The sequence below is a fragment of the Pagrus major genome, chromosome 5, assembly GCF_040436345.1.
Source record: "Pagrus major chromosome 5, Pma_NU_1.0".
Lineage (NCBI taxonomy): Eukaryota > Metazoa > Chordata > Actinopteri > Spariformes > Sparidae > Pagrus > Pagrus major.
The window spans coordinates 38,753,327-38,767,228 of record NC_133219.1 but is presented as its reverse complement, the minus strand read 5'-3'; positions in this window follow the sequence as shown (position 1 = coordinate 38,767,228).

Sequence of the window (13,902 nt, the reverse complement as noted above, 5' to 3'; positions counted from 1 at the left end):
ATTAAAACAACTATTACACAAAACAAACAGGGAAATGAGCCTGACCGACTGGAATGTTCCTCTTAAAGAAAGAAAAAATTCAGTTGGCTACAACCACCTAAAAAAAAAAAGAAAAATAAATTTGTCGGGTTTTTTTTTCTGGGTGAAAATCGTCTGTTTTGGGATTTTTTTCGTTTTTCTGGGTGAAAATTGTCTAGTATTTTTTTTATTTTTCTGGGTGAAAATTTGGTTTTCTTCAGATTAAAACGACTATTACACAAAACAAACAGGGAAAATGAGCCTGACTAAAAAGGAATGTTCCTCTTAAAGAAAGAACATTTTCAGTTGGCTACAACCACCTAAAAAAAGAAAAGAAAAAAATTCCGAAAAATTGTCCTTTTTTTTTCCTGGGTGAAAATCGTCTGTTTTTTGTTTTTGTTTTTTTTTTCGTTTTTCTGGATGAAAATTGTCTGGTATTTTTTATTTTTCTGGGTGAAAATTTGGTTTTCTTCAGGTTAAAACGACTATTACACAAAACAAACAGGGAAAATGAGCCTGACTAAAAAGGAATGTTCCTCTTAAAAAAAGAAAAATTTCAGTCGGCTACACCCACCTAAAAAAGAAAAGTAAATGGTCGTGTGTTTTGGGTTTTTCTGGGTGAAAATTGTCTGTTTCTTTTGTTTTTCTGAGTGAAAATGTGTTTTTCTTTGGGTTAAAACGACTATTACACAAAACAAACTGAGCCTGACCGACTGGAATGTTCCTCTTAAAAAAAGGAAAAATTCAGTTGGCTACACCCACCTAAAAAAAGAGAAGAAAAAAATTCAGAAAAATTGTCCTTTTTTTTCTGGGTGAAAATCTTTTCTTGGTGAAAATCGTCTGTTATTTTCTTTGTTTTTTTTCTGGGTGAAAATTTGTTTTTCTTTGGGTTAAAACGACTATTACACAAAACAAACAGGGAAAATGAGCCTGACTAAAAAGGAATGTTCCTCTTAAAGAAAGAACATTTTCAGTTGGCTACAACCACCTAAAAAAAGAAAAGAAAAAAATTCCGAAAAATTGTCCTTTTTTTTCTGGGTGAAAATCTTTGCTTGGTGAAAATCGTCTGTTATTTTTTTTGTTTTTTTTTCTGAGTGAAAACTTGTTTTTCTTTGGGTTAAAACGACTATTACACAAAACAAACAGGGAAAATGAGCCTGACTAAAAAGGAATGTTCCTCTTAAGAAAAGAAAAAATTCAGTTGGCTACAACCACCTAAAAAAAGAAAAGAAAAAAATTCCGAAAAATTGTCCTTTTTTTTCTGGGGGAAAATCTTTTCTGGGTGAAAATCGTCTGTTATTCTATTGTTTTTTTTCTGGGTGAAAACTTGTTTTTCTTTGGGTTAAAATGACTATTACACAAAACAAACCGGGAAAATGAGCCTGACCGACTGGAATGTTCCTCTTAAAGAAAGAAAAAATTCAGTTGGCTAAAACCACCAAAAAAAAAAAAAGAAAAAGAAATTTGTCGGGTTTTTTTTCTGGGTGAAAATCGTCTGTTTTGGGATTTTTTTCGTTTTTCTGGGTGAAAATTGTCTGGTATTTTTTTTTTATTTTTCTGGGTGAAAATTTGGTTTTCTTCAGATTAAAACAACTATTACACAAAACAAACAGGGAAAATGAGCCTGACCGACTGGAATGTTCCTCTTAAAGAAAGAAAAATTTCAGTTGGCTACACCCACCAAAAAAAAAATAAATAAAAAGAATTGTCTTTTTTTTTTTTCTGGGTGAAAACTTGTTTTTCTTTGGGTTAAAATGACTATTACACAAAACAAACCGGGAAAATGAGCCTGACCGACTGGAATGTTCCTCTTAAAGAAAGAAAAAATTCAGTTGGCTACACCCACCTAAAAAAAAAAGAAAAATAAAATTGTCGGGGTTTTTTTCTGGGTGAAAATCGTCTGTTTTGGGATTTTTTTCGTTTTTCTGGGTGAAAATTGTCAGGTATTTTTTTTATTTTTCTGGGTGAAAATTTGGTTTTCTTCAGGTTAAAACGACTATTACACAAAACAAACAGGGAAAATGAGCCTGACTAAAAAGGAATGTTCCTCTTAAAGAAAGAAAAATTTCAGTTGGCTAAAACCACCAAAAAAAAAAAAAGAAAAAGAAATTTGTCGGGTTTTTTTTCTGGGTGAAAATCGTCTGTTTTGGGATTTTTTTCGTTTTTCTGGGTGAAAATTGTCTGGTATTTTTTTTTTATTTTTCTGGGTGAAAATTTGGTTTTCTTCAGATTAAAACAACTATTACACAAAACAAACAGGGAAAATGAGCCTGACCGACTGGAATGTTCCTCTTAAAGAAAGAAAAATTTCAGTTGGCTACACCCACCTAAAAAAAAAAAAAAAAAAAAAATTGTCTTTTTTTTTTTTCTGGGTGAAAACTTGTTTTTCTTTGGGTTAAAATGACTATTACACAAAACAAACCGGGAAAATGAGCCTGACCGACTGGAATGTTCTTCTTAAAGAAAGAAAAAATTCAGTTGGCTACACCCACCTAAAAAAAAAAGAAAAATAAAATTGTCGGGTTTTTTTTCTGGGTGAAAATCGTCTGTTTTGGGATTTTTTTCGTTTTTCTGGGTGAAAATTGTCAGGTATTTTTTTTATTTTTCTGGGTGAAAATTTGGTTTTCTTCAGGTTAAAACGACTATTACACAAAACAAACAGGGAAAATGAGCCTGACTAAAAAGGAATGTTCCTCTTAAGAAAAGAAAAAATTCAGTTGGCTACAACCACCTAAAAAAAGAAAAGAAAAAAATTCCGAAAAATTGTCCTTTTTTTTCTGGGTGAAAATCTTTGCTTGGTGAAAATCGTCTGTTATTTTTTTTGTTTTTTTTTCTGAGTGAAAACTTGTTTTTCTTTGGGTTAAAATGACTATTACACAAAACAAACCGGGAAAATGAGCCTGACCGACTGGAATGTTCCTCTTAAAGAAAGAAAAATTTCAGTTGGCTACACCCACCAAAGAAAAAAAAAATAAATAATTGTCGTTTTTTTTTTTCTGGGTGAAAATCGTCTGTTTTGGGATTTTTTTTGTTTTTCTGGGTGAAAATTGTCAGGTATTTTTTTTATTTTTCTGGGTGAAAATTTGATTTTCTTCAGGTTAAAATGACTATTACACAAAACAAACAGGGAAAATGAGCCTGACCAACTGGAATGTTCCTCTTAAGAAAAGAAAAAATTCAGTTGGCTACACCCACCTAAAAAAAGAAAAGAAAAAAATTCCGAAAAATTGTCCTTTTTTTTCTGGGGGAAAATCTTTTCTGGGTGAAAATCGTCTGTTATTCTATTGTTTTTTTTCTGGGTGAAAACTTGTTTTTCTTTGGGTTAAAATGACTATTACACAAAACAAACCGGGAAAATGAGCCTGACCGACTGGAATGTTCCTCTTAAAGAAAGAAAATTTTCAGTTGGCTACACCCACCAAAGAAAAAAAAAAAATAAAAATTGTCGTTTTTTTTTTCTGGGTGAAAATCGTCTGTTTTGGGATTTTTTTTCGTTTTTCTGGGTGAAAATTTGGTTTTCTTCAGGTTAAAACGACTATTACACAAAACAAACAGGGAAAATGAGCCTGACCAACTGGAATGTTCCTCTTAAGAAAAGAAAAAATTCAGTTGGCTACACCCACCTAAAAAAAGAAAAGAAAAAAATTCCGAAAAATTGTCCTTTTTTTTCTGGGGGAAAATCTTTTCTGGGTGAAAATCGTCTGTTATTCTATTGTTTTTTTTCTGGGTGAAAACTTGTTTTTCTTTGGGTTAAAATGACTATTACACAAAACAAACCGGGAAAATGAGCCTGACCGACTGGAATGTTCCTCTTAAAGAAAGAAAATTTTCAGTTGGCTACACCCACCAAAGAAAAAAAAAAAAAAAAAATTGTCGTTTTTTTTTTCTGGGTGAAAATCGTCTGTTTTGGGATTTTTTTTCGTTTTTCTGGGTGAAAATTTGGTTTTCTTCAGGTTAAAACGACTATTACACAAAACAAACAGGGAAAATGAGCCTGACCAACTGGAATGTTCCTCTTAAGAAAAGAAAAAATTCAGTTGGCTACACCCACCTAAAAAAAGAAAAGAAAAAAATTCCGAAAAATTGTCCTTTTTTTTCTGGGGGAAAATCTTTTCTGGGTGAAAATCGTCTGTTATTCTATTGTTTTTTTTCTGGGTGAAAACTTGTTTTTCTTTGGGTTAAAATGACTATTACACAAAACAAACCGGGAAAATGAGCCTGACCGACTGGAATGTTCCTCTTAAAGAAAGAAAATTTTCAGTTGGCTACACCCACCAAAGAAAAAAAAAAAAAAAAAATTGTCGTTTTTTTTTTCTGGGTGAAAATCGTCTGTTTTGGGATTTTTTTTCGTTTTTCTGGGTGAAAATTTGGTTTTCTTCAGGTTAAAACGACTATTACACAAAACAAACAGGGAAAATGAGCCTGACCAACTGGAATGTTCCTCTTAAGAAAAGAAAAAATTCAGTTGGCTACACCCACCTAAAAAAAGAAAAGAAAAAAATTCCGAAAAATTGTCCTTTTTTTTTTTTCTGGGTGAAAATCTTTTCTTGGTGAAAATCGTCTGTTATTTATTTTGTTTTTTTTTCTGGGTGAAAACTTGTTTTTCTTTGGGTTAAAATGACTATTACACAAAACAAACCGGGAAAATGAGCCTGACCGACTGGAATGTTCCTCTTAAAAAAAGAAAAAATTCAGTTGGCTACACCCACCTAAAAAAGAAAAGAAAAATTGTCGCATGTATTGGGTTTTTCTGGGTGAAAATTGTCTGTTTTTTTTGTTTTTCTGAGTGAAAATGTGTTTTTCTTTGGGTTAAAACGACTATTACGCAAAACAAACTGAGCCTGACCGACTGGAATGTTCCTCTTAAAAAAAGGAAAAATTCAGTTGGCTACACCCACCTAAAAAAAAAAGGAAAGAAAAATTGTCTTTTTTTTTGTTTTTTTTCTGGGTGAAAATAGAATAGAATAGAATAGAATAGAATAGAATAGAATAGATATACTTTATTGATCCCGAGCTTGGAAATTAAGGTGTAGCAGCAGCATTACACACAGAGACGAATGACAACACAGTGAAATAAAAAGAACAACCTAGACATATTAACATAGCAATATAAAATGTAATATAAAAAATGTATATATACAAAAAATATGTATTAAAATGTATAAATGAGCAGTGTTGATGTATACACAAGCAGTATTAATTGTGGTGCAAAATAAAATATAAGGTGCAGTGAACAGATGAGGTGCAGAACAATGTAAAAACATATAAAGTGCGTAGAGACTGTATGTTATGACCAGAGTTTTAGCTTTTATTATACAGTGTGATGGCATGTGGCAGGAAAGATTTCCTGTATGTTTCCCTTCGACAGCGGAGCTGAAGCAGCCTGTGAGAGAAGGTACTCCGCTGTCTGTCTACTGTGTGATGGAGAGGGTGCTGATCATTGTCCATGATGGATAAAAGTTTCTTCAGCGTTCTCCTCTCCACCACGGTCTCAAAAGTGTCCAACCTGAGACCAAGTACGGAGCCAGCCTTCTTGATGATTTTATCAAGTCTGTTAGTGTCACTGGCTCTGATGCTGCTGCCCCAACACACAGCAGCAAAGAAAATTGCTCCGGCAACAACAGACTGGTAGAAGATCTCAAACATCTTGCTGCACACGTTGAAGGCTCTCAGCTTCCTCAGGAAATAGAGTCTGGCATTTTTTTCGTTTTTCTGGGTGAAAATTTGGTTTTCTTCAGGTTAAAACAACTATTACACAAAACAAACAGGGAAAATGAGCCTCATTAAAAAGGAATGTTCCTCTTAAAGAAAGAAAAATTTCAGTTGGCTACACCCACCTAAAAAAAGAAAAGAAAAAAATTCCGAAAAATTGTCCTTCTTTTTCCTAGGTGAAAATCGTCTGTTTTTGGGTTGTTGTTTTTATTTTCGTTTTTCTGGGTGAAAATCGTCGGTTTGGGTTTTTTTTTTTCGTTTTTCTGGGTGAAAATTGTCTGGTACTTTTTTTATTTTTCTGGGTGAAAATTTGGTTTTCTTCAGGTTAAAACAACTATTACAGAAAACAAACAGGGAGAATGAGCCTGACTAAAAAGGAATGTTCCTCTTAAAGAAAGAACATTTTCAGTTGGCTACAACCACCTAAAAAAGAAAAGAAAAAAATTCCGAAAAATTGTCCATTTTTTTTTTTTGGGTGAAAATCGTCTGTTATTTTTTTGGGTTTTTTTCTGGGTGAAAACTTGTTTTTCTTTGGGTTAAAATGACTATTACACAAAACAAACAGGCAAAATGAGCCTCATTAAAAAGGAATGTTCCTCTTAAAAAAAGGGAAATTTCAGTTGGCTAAAACCACCTAAAAAAAAACTAAAAAAAGAAAATTGTCGTCTTTTTTTCTGTGTGAAAATCATCTGTTTTGGGGTTTTTTTTTCGTTTTTCTGGGTGAAAATTGTCTGGAATTTTTTTTCATTTTTCTGGGTGAAAATTTGGTTTTCTTCAGGTTAAAACAACTATTACACAAAACAAACAGGGAAAATGAGCCTGACTAAAAAGGAATGTTCCTCTTAGAAAAAGAAAAAATTCAGTTGGCTACACCAACCTAAAAAAAAATATTTAAAAAAAATGTCGTTTTTTTTTCTGGGTGAAAATCATCTGTTTTTTTCGTTTTTCTGGATGAAAATTGTCTGGTATTTTTTTATTTTTCTGGGTGAAAATTTGGTTTTCTTCAGGTTAAAACGACTATTACACAAAACAAACAGGGAAAATGAGCCTGACCGACTGGAATGTTCCTCTTAATAAAAGAAAAAATTGAGTTGGCTACACCCACCGAAAAAAAAAAAAAAAAAAAAGAAAATTGTCGTCTTTTTTTTCTGGGTGAAAATCATCTGTTTTGGGGTTTTTTTTCGTTTTTCTGGGTGAAAATTGTCTGGTATTTTTTTCATTTTTCTGGGTTAAAATTTGGTTTTCTTCAGGTTAAAACAACTATTACACAAAACAAACAGGGAAAATGAGCCTGACTAAAAAGGAATGTTTCTCTTAAAAAAAGAAAAAATTGAGTTGGCTACAACCACCTAAAAAAAGAAAAGAAAAAAATTCCGAAAAATTGTCCTTTTTTTTTTCTGGGTGAAAATCGTCTGTTATTTTTTTGTTTTTTTTCTGGGTGAAAACTTGTTTTTCTTTGGGTTAAAATGACTATTACACAAAACAAACAGGGAAAATGAGACTGACTAAAAAGGAATGTTCCTCTTAAAAAAAGGGAAATTTCAGTTGGCTAAAACCACCTAAAAAAAAACTAAAAAAAGAAAATTGTCGTCTTTTTTTCTGTGTGAAAATCATCTGTTTTGGGGTTTTTTTCTTCGTTTTTCTGGGTGAAAATTGTCTGGAATTTTTTTTCATTTTTCTGGGTGAAAATTTGGTTTTCTTCAGGTTAAAACAACTATTACACAAAACAAACAGGGAAAATGAGCCTGACTAAAAAGGAATGTTCCTCTTAGAAAAAGAAAAAATTCAGTTGGCTACAACCACCTAAAAAAGAAAAGAAAAAAAATCTGAAAAATTGTCCTTGTTTTTTCTGGGTGAAAAACTTTTCTGGGTGAAAATTGTCTGTTATTTATTTTGTTTTTTTTCTGGTCGAAAACTTGTTTTTCTTTGGGTTAAAATGACTATTACACAAAACAAACAGGGAAAATGAGCCTGACTAAAAAGGAATGTTCCTCTTAAAAAAAGAAAAAATTCAGTTGGCTACACCCACCTAAAAAAAAAAGAAAAGAAAATTGTCGTCTTTTTTTCTGTGTGAAAATCATCTGTTTTGGGTTTTTTTTTCGTTTTTCTGGGTGAAAATTGTCTGGAATTTTTTTTCATTTTTCTGGGTGAAAATTTGGTGTTCTTCAGGTTAAAACGACTATTACACAAAACAAACAGGGAGAATGAGCCTGACTAAAAAGGAATGTTCCTCTTAAAAAAAAAAAATTCAGTTGGCTACACCAACCTAAAAAAAAATATTTAAAAAAAATGTCGTTTTTTTTTCTGGGTGAAAATCATCTGTTTTTTTCGTTTTTCTGGATGAAAATTGTCTGGTATTTTTTTATTTTTCTGGGTGAAAATTTGGTTTTCTTCAGGTTAAAACGACTATTACACAAAACAAACAGGGAAAATGAGCCTGACCGACTGGAATGTTCCTCTTAATAAAAGAAAAAATTGAGTTGGCTACACCCACCGAAAAAAAAAAAAAAAAAAAAGAAAATTGTCGTCTTTTTTTTCTGTGTGAAAATCATCTGTTTTGGGGTTTTTTTCTTCGTTTTTCTGGGTGAAAATTGTCTGGAATTTTTTTTCATTTTTCTGGGTGAAAATTTGGTTTTCTTCAGGTTAAAACAACTATTACACAAAACAAACAGGGAAAATGAGCCTGACTAAAAAGGAATGTTCCTCTTAGAAAAAGAAAAAATTCAGTTGGCTACAACCACCTAAAAAAGAAAAGAAAAAAAATCTGAAAAATTGTCCTTGTTTTTTCTGGGTGAAAAACTTTTCTGGGTGAAAATTGTCTGTTATTTATTTTGTTTTTTTTCTGGTCGAAAACTTGTTTTTCTTTGGGTTAAAATGACTATTACACAAAACAAACAGGGAAAATGAGCCTGACTAAAAAGGAATGTTCCTCTTAAAAAAAGAAAAAATTCAGTTGGCTACACCCACCTAAAAAAAAAAGAAAAGAAAATTGTCGTCTTTTTTTCTGTGTGAAAATCATCTGTTTTGGGTTTTTTTTTCGTTTTTCTGGGTGAAAATTGTCTGGAATTTTTTTTCATTTTTCTGGGTGAAAATTTGGTGTTCTTCAGGTTAAAACGACTATTACACAAAACAAACAGGGAGAATGAGCCTGACTAAAAAGGAATGTTCCTCTTAAAAAAAAAAAATTCAGTTGGCTACACCAACCTAAAAAAAAATATTTAAAAAAAATGTCGTTTTTTTTTCTGGGTGAAAATCATCTGTTTTTTTCGTTTTTCTGGATGAAAATTGTCTGGTATTTTTTTATTTTTCTGGGTGAAAATTTGGTTTTCTTCAGGTTAAAACGACTATTACACAAAACAAACAGGGAAAATGAGCCTGACCGACTGGAATGTTCCTCTTAATAAAAGAAAAAATTGAGTTGGCTACACCCACCGAAAAAAAAAAAAAAAAAAAGAAAATTGTCGTCTTTTTTTTCTGGGTGAAAATCATCTGTTTTGGGTTTTTTTTTCGTTTTTCTGGGTGAAAATTGTCTGGTATTTTTTTCATTTTTCTGGGTTAAAATTTGGTTTTCTTCAGGTTAAAACAACTACTACACAAAACAAACAGGGAAAATGAGCCTGACTAAAAAGGAATGTTTCTCTTAAAAAAAGAAAAAATTGAGTTGGCTACAACCACCTAAAAAAAGAAAAGAAAAAAATTCCGAAAAATTGTCCTTTTTTTTTTCTGGGTGAAAATCGTCTGTTATTTTTTTGTTTTTTTTTCTGGGTGAAAACTTGTTTTTCTTTGGGTTAAAATGACTATTACACAAAACAAACAGGCAAAATGAGACTGACTAAAAAGGAATGTTCCTCTTAAAAAAAGGGAAATTTCAGTTGGCTAAAACCACCTAAAAAAAAACTAAAAAAAGAAAATTGTCGTCTTTTTTTCTGTGTGAAAATCATCTGTTTTGGGTTTTTTTTTCGTTTTTCTGGGTGAAAATTGTCTGGAATTTTTTTTCATTTTTCTGGGTGAAAATTTGGTTTTCTTCAGGTTAAAACAACTATTACACAAAACAAACAGGGAAAATGAGCCTGACTAAAAAGGAATGTTCCTCTTAAAAAAAGGGAAATTTCAGTTGGCTAAAACCACCTAAAAAAAAACTAAAAAAAGAAAATTGTCGTCTTTTTTTCTGTGTGAAAATCATCTGTTTTGGGTTTTTTTTTTCGTTTTTCTGGGTGAAAATTGTCTGGAATTTTTTTTCATTTTTCTGGGTGAAAATTTGGTTTTCTTCAGGTTAAAACAACTATTACACAAAACAAACAGGGAAAATGAGCCTGACTAAAAAGGAATGTTCCTCTTAGAAAAAGAAAAAATTCAGTTGGCTACAACCACCTAAAAAAGAAAAGAAAAAAAATCTGAAAAATTGTCCTTGTTTTTTCTGGGTGAAAAACTTTTCTGGGTGAAAATTGTCTGTTATTTTTTTTGTTTTTTTTCTGGGTGAAAACTTGTTTTTCTTTGGGTTAAAATGACTATTACACAAAACAAACAGGGAAAATGAGCCTGACTAAAAAGGAATGTTCCTCTTAAAAAAAGAAAAAATTCAGTTGGCTACACCCACCTAAAAAAAAAAGAAAAGAAAATTGTCGTCTTTTTTTCTGTGTGAAAATCATCTGTTTTGGGTTTTTTTTCCGTTTTTCTGGGTGAAAATTGTCTGGAATTTTTTTTCATTTTTCTGGGTGAAAATTTGGTTTTCTTCAGGTTAAAACAACTATTACACAAAACAAACAGGGAAAATGAGCCTGACTAAAAAGGAATGTTCCTCTTAAAAAAAGAAAAAATTCAGTTGGCTACACCCACCTAAAATAAAAAGAAAAGAAAATTGTCGGGTTTTTTTTCTCGGTGAAAATCATCTGTTTTTTTTTCGTTTTTCTGGGTGAAAATTGTCTGTTATTTTTTTGTTTTTTTTCTGGATGAAAACTAGTTTTTCTTTGGGTTAAAATGACTGTTACACAAAACAAACAGGGAAAATGAGCCTCATTAAAAAGGAATGTTCCTCTTAAAAAAAGAAAAAATTCAGTTGGCTACAACCACCTAAAAAAAGAAAAGAAAAAAATTCTGAAAAATTGTCCTTGTTTTTTCTGGGTGAAAATCGTCTGTTTTTGGGTGTTTTTTTTTCGTTTTTCTGGGTGAAATTGTCTGGTATTTTTTTCATTTTTCTAGGTGAAAATTTGGTTTTCTTCAGGTTAAAACGACTATTACACAAAACAAATAGGGAAAATGAGCCTGACTGAAAAGGAATGTTCCTCTTAGAAAAAGAAAAATTTCAGTTGGCTACAACCACCTAAAAAAGAAAAGAAAAAAATTCTGAAAAATTGTCCTTGTTTTTTCTGGGTGAAAATCGTCTGTTTTTTTTTTTTTTGTTTTTTTTTTTCTGGGTGAAAATTTGGTTTTCTTCAGGTTAAAACAACTATTACACAAAACAAACAGGGAAAATGAGCCTGACCGACTGGAATGTTCCTCTTAAAGAAAGAAAAAATTCAGTTGGCTAAAACCACCTAAAAAAAGAAAAGAAAAAAAATCCGAAAAATTGTCCTTGTTTTTTCTGGGTGAAAATCGTCTGTTTTTTTTTTTTTTGTTTTTTTTCTGGGTGAAAACTAGTTTTTCTTTGGGTTAAAATGACTATTACACAAAACAAACAGGGAAAATGAGCCTGTCCGAGTGGAATGTTCCTCTTAAAAAAAGAAAAAAATTAGTTGGCTACACCACCTAAAAAAAAAAAAAAAAAAAAAAAAATGTCGTTTTTTTTTCTGGGTGAAAATCGTCTGTTTTGGGTTTTTTTTTTTCATTTTTCTGGGTGAAAATTGTCTGGTATTTTTTTATTTTTCTGGGTGAAAATTTGGTTTTCTTCAGGTTAAAACAACTATTACACAAAACAAACAGGGAAAATGAGCCTGACTAAAAAGGAATGTTCCTCTTAAAAAAAGAAAAATTTCAGTTGGCTACACCCACCTAAAAAAAAACTAAAAAAAAAAAAAAAGAAAAAAATTCTGTTTTTTTTTTTTTTTTTCAAGGTGAAAATTGTCTGGTATTTTTTTGTGTTTCTGGCTGAAAATGTGTTTTTCTTATGGTTAAAATGACTATTACACAAAACAAACAGGGAAAATGAGCCTGACTGAAAAGGAATGTTCCTCTTAAAAAAAGAAAAGATCCAGTTGGCTACACCCACCTAAAAAAGAAAAGAAAAATTGTCACGCTTTTTTTGTTTTTTCTGGCTGAAAATTGAAAAAGAAAAGAAGAAAAGAAAAATTGTCGCTTTTTGTTTTTTGTTTTCTGGGTGAAAACTGTCTGTTTTCTTTGGTTTTCTGGGTGAAAATTTGTTTTTCTTTGGGTTAAAACGACTATTAAACAAAACAAACAGGGAAAATCAGCCTGGCTGACAGGAATGTTCCTCTTAAAAAAAGAAAAAATTCAGTTGGCTACACCCACCTAAAAAAGAAAAGAAAAATTGTCACGTTTTTTTTGTTTTTTTCTGGGTAAAAATTGTCGTTTTTTTTTTTTTTGTTTTTCTGGGTGAAGATTTGTTTTTCTTTGGGTTAAAATGAGTATTACACAAAACAAACAGGGAAAATGAGCCTTACTAAAAGGAATGTTCCTCTTAAAAAAGGAAAAATTTCAGTTGGCTACACTCACCTAAAAAAAAAAAGAAATCCTGAATTTTCAAACAAACACGCAAAAAAAATCCTTAAAATGTTTTTTTTTCACAGTTCTACACATGGAATTGTTTCCCCCTGATTATCCTTAATTATTCTTTCAATCTGTGCGAATGTGAAAAAGAAAATCAATCGAGAAAAACGTTTTTGTCACAACAATTCTTTTTTTTTCTGTGCGTGGTACCATGTGAAAAAAAGAATTGTGGTCAAAATGGGTATTACAAAAACAAACACACACACACACACAAAAATTCCTCTTGAATTTTTTTAATTTTTAATTTTCACTCCATTCTCCATGTGGACATTTTTTTTATCCTTGACCTTCAAACCTAATGAATATCAATTGCATTCATTTGTGTGTTAACAGGTCTTAAGTAGTACTACTGCATATGGGAAAAAAGTAATCTAAAGCCTTTTGTCACTTAGTTGCAAGTGGGTAGTACTTCTTCCTTTAAAAAAAACAAAAACATGGTGCCTACATTACCCATAATGCAACTTAGCCACTGAATGACATCACGGTCAGGCAATTTTATCAGATTACATGCAGCTTCCTCTGGAGCCACAGAAGGCTTTACACTACTTTTTCCACATATCTAGTGGTTCTCCCTGAGAACTTTTCTGTGTAAAATTCTCAACAATCTATTAGACCAAAAGAGAATCATTCAATCTATCAGCCCTCTGATAGCTTTGCGCTACATGCATGGTGAGGCTTACATACTGTATGTATAGCTTGTGCACACACTAGGTTCTTTCTATCTAAGAGTGGTGAAAAAAACTCAGAAATTAACCACAAAAGATCAGATAAAGATCAGATGGTTCCCTCTTGTGTGACTGCACTGTACATTTGCCTAAACCTGACGGGCCTTGTATCTCAGCAGTGTTCACTGGTCCTCCTACTGTGTGACTCAGAGCAGTTTAACTCTGCAGCACAACAGATTGCCCAAACAGAGAAATGTCTGGCGTCAGTCCAACATCCACAGCTAGTGTTCTCCTTCAGAGAAAGCAGCCGTGATTTAAAGACCGCATAAAGATCAGGGGCAGCTTAGTGCCTCAGTTTCTAAATGACTGTACTTATGACAACTGTAATTCATCGGCTTTATGGTTTATTGGATGTACTCTGGCAGAAAAAGCATAATTGGACTTTACTGTAAACATCCCTCCCCCCTGCCAGCGAGCTTTGAAATGAGATCCGACTGTGGCAGATGGGGAAACAGAAGATTGTTTGGTATGCAGATGTACCACTCCTCTTGTTTTTGGGGAGGCTGCTGTGCCTCACAGCTGTTTGCTCCCTATGTGTCTGTTTCCTCCCACAGTGCAGAAAACCTGCAGGTTAGCTGGATTACCTGTAGTGTGATTGTGAATGTAGGTTTGTCTTTAAGTGCGTGACTGGCCAGAGTGTGCTCCTCTCTGCCCCCAGTGCATGCTGGGATAGGCGCCAGTTACGCCATAACATTGCTAGCAAGTGCTTTTAAGAATGGATGAA